The sequence below is a fragment of the Mus caroli genome, chromosome 1 (genome assembly GCF_900094665.2).
Source record: "Mus caroli chromosome 1, CAROLI_EIJ_v1.1, whole genome shotgun sequence".
Taxonomy (NCBI): Eukaryota; Metazoa; Chordata; class Mammalia; order Rodentia; family Muridae; genus Mus; species Mus caroli.
This window is the reverse complement of record NC_034570.1, coordinates 57623591-57626648: the sequence shown is the minus strand read 5'-3', so window position 1 is coordinate 57626648 and position 3058 is coordinate 57623591.

Sequence of the window (3058 nt, the reverse complement as noted above, 5' to 3'; positions counted from 1 at the left end):
CCAGGCCCAGTTTGCAGTCTTTTTGTAGTCTGGCTCCCAGGACCCACCCACCTAGAGAGTTAAAGTGCTGCAAAGTTGGGGCTCAGCTTGACGCCTGTTTGGGGGAGATAGTAGAGGGAAGCCAACCTGGCTTCCCACCAATGCTTCATCTGAGTTTCAAAGGGTGAGAGGGGAGGAGCAGGTGAGATCTTAGGGTCTGGAGAAGGGGAAGGGAAAGTGCAAATTCCGACTGTAGCCAGAGTGTGAATTTCTCCTACACCACTGAGGCCCTGATGTAGATGGGATGGGAGAGAAAGTATGGTAGACTAGATGATACTTGTTGCTCTTGATCTGAGATAGGTTGTCCTTGCTGTTTATAACCTGGGCTGCTGGAGCCATCCTTATTTTTTTCCACTGATTTCCCCCCAGAATCCCTGCCCTCCAAAAAGGGGGAGCAGCTTGGATGGATTTTTTTCTGCTTTGCCTTTCATCCAGTCAAGACCTTAGTCCCATTACTTCTCAATGCCTTTGCTGGGCATTGGCATCCACTCAGAAACATTCCCTGCTTGGGTGAAGGACCTTCATTCTCACTCTTTCCTAAAAGGCCCCCAGCATCCTAAAAAATCCCTTGTACTCTCCATTAACTGGAGGCTTTTGTGCCAGCTTGACAGTATCCATGGTTACCTGGGGGGCTTACAGTGAGGTTTATTGAAGGCTCAGAAAACCAGCCTCCTCCAGAGATAATGTTAGGATGTGCTCTGAAGGATTCCAGAGTGGCTCTGAGTTTTTCCTTCTTCTCTCAACTAGACTGGGTGTGCTTTGGTTTCCATCTTTAAATTTAGCAAAGAAATTGCCTGCTTCCCTTTGCCCCCAGTGGGTGTGGGAATGGTCTTGCTTCCTGGACTTGAAGGAACCTACATCCTCTTAGGCATCTTTACCAGAAAAGTGGGCATTTTAGTGAAGCCAGTGAACACAGACATAGAGAGATCTGGTGGAATCTAGCAAAGGGATCAGACTCCTGCTATTTTTATTGGACTAGGAGCAAGATGAGAAAGATTTTCACCAAGTAGGAAGAAGCCAACAGAATCACACAGATTAAGTAAAGGGTGCCAATAAAATGAAGGGAAATAAGTTTCTAGTGAATCTAAGAAGATAGGTCACTGGTGAGAATGTTAAGAGTGATCTCACATCAGTGTCTGTGGAATTGTGGTGGGTAAAGACAGGAATGGAAAGTCAGGAAATGATGGCAGTACCCTAAACTTTCCCTATAAAAACTTGGGTACAAAGAGGGAGAATGAGTGGAGTAGAGGCTAGAAATTGAATGTTGGTCATGTAGCTGGGGTAGGGAACCCAATAGAAGAGGTTGAGCATCAGGAAAGGGTGACGGAAATTGTCAGAAGTGAGAAGCAGATGGGTCAGAAAAAAGAAAAAGGAGCCAACACCTACGAGAAGGGCAGACAGCTTGCCTTCTCAAACAGAAAATAAGAAAGATGCTGTGAGCACTGAGCACAGGGAAGAAGCAGCTGAGAGAGATGATAACTGACAAGCACAGCTTCCTTACTGAAGGTCAAAAGGAAAGGAGCCACGTGAGGAGAGGTGATAAAAGCTTTGGAGTATCCATTGCAGGCAAAAAGGGAGAGAAGAAGTGAGAGAGAGAGAGAGAGAGAGAGAGAGAGAGAGAGAGAGATTTAAAAGCATCAGTAAGGACTCAGAAAAGGTATAAAACCATAATTAATCGTGTACTACGTTGTATGCCTGAATAGTTTTTATGAGGCAGAATAACATAATTATGGCAATTATTCTCTGAATCCCAATTGTCTGGGTTTGATCTGTGTGTCTTTCCCTTGTCATAGTTCATGGATTCTCAGAAAAAACTTTTTGTACCCTTACCATGCCTGAGATCAGGATGTCTCTGTCAACTGACAGTACTCTTGCAGTTAGATTTGCAGCATTGTCTTTTTCTTTTTAAAACATCAAGATGTCGATCACTGATGGTGTCTTTGAATTGATAAAATGCCTTAAGAAATGTGATTAACCACAATGAGACCATCCTCTTACTTATAAAATGGACCAAAAGGGTCCTTCACGATTCCAGGGATAGAATGAAATCGTACACAGAAAACTGTTGGGAAGATAGTATGCTTGGCAAAATGTGACAAATATTAGGGATTTTCTTGTTCTCTTGCAGCATTCAGCTGACGGAAATGAAAAAAGAAGAATGGTCATTATGACACAGACTTGGTCTTAAAATTTGGGGTAAGAAGTTGATGAATAATGAAGCTATCAGGGGCTCAAGGGCATAAGCAGATTAGACAGAAAGAGGCAAGGTAAAGAGAAAAAGATTTCGAGGAAATGAAGAAATCTGGAGTTCTCATTGACATGAGGCAAGAGGGTGTCAAAAAAGCAGAGAGCTTGTTTGCAATCAGCAGGTCTGTGGTCAGGGATAGAGAGATAAAGACTCCAATTGAATTGAAGTTCTGAGGAGGAGGGAGGGCTGCCACTCTTGAGTTTCACCTGCATGTGAGGATCAAGATAAGGAATCAGATGGCCATCCCTGCTTCACAGACACTGAGGGTGTGAGACAAGACGTACCTGTCAACTGACACCCTGAAGTATCCATTTTTTGTTTTGTTGTTTTATTTTTTTTTAGAGTAACAAGATGTCTATAATTGATGGTGTCTGATGATAATATTTTTAAAGAATTATTTATTTATTTTATGTACAGTGTAGCTGTCTTCAGACATACCAGAAAAGGGCATTATAGATGTTTGTGAGCCACCGTGTGGTTGCTGGGAATTGAACTCAGGACCTCTGGAAGAGCAGTTGGTGCTCTTAGACACTGAGCCATCTCTCCAGCCCATGATAACATTTCTTAATGCCTTGAGGAATGTTATATGCAGGCTGCTACTGTTGAACTCTGCCTGCTCGTCAGTAGGAAGATAATGAAGTGAATGGCCATCCCTGCTTCTCAGACACCGAGAATATGAAACTGACTCCCAACCAGAGCTCCAAGAAACTTTTGACAGTGGAAGTAAAGACCTCTTAAAAGTACAAATTTTAAGACATGATAGCAACTACT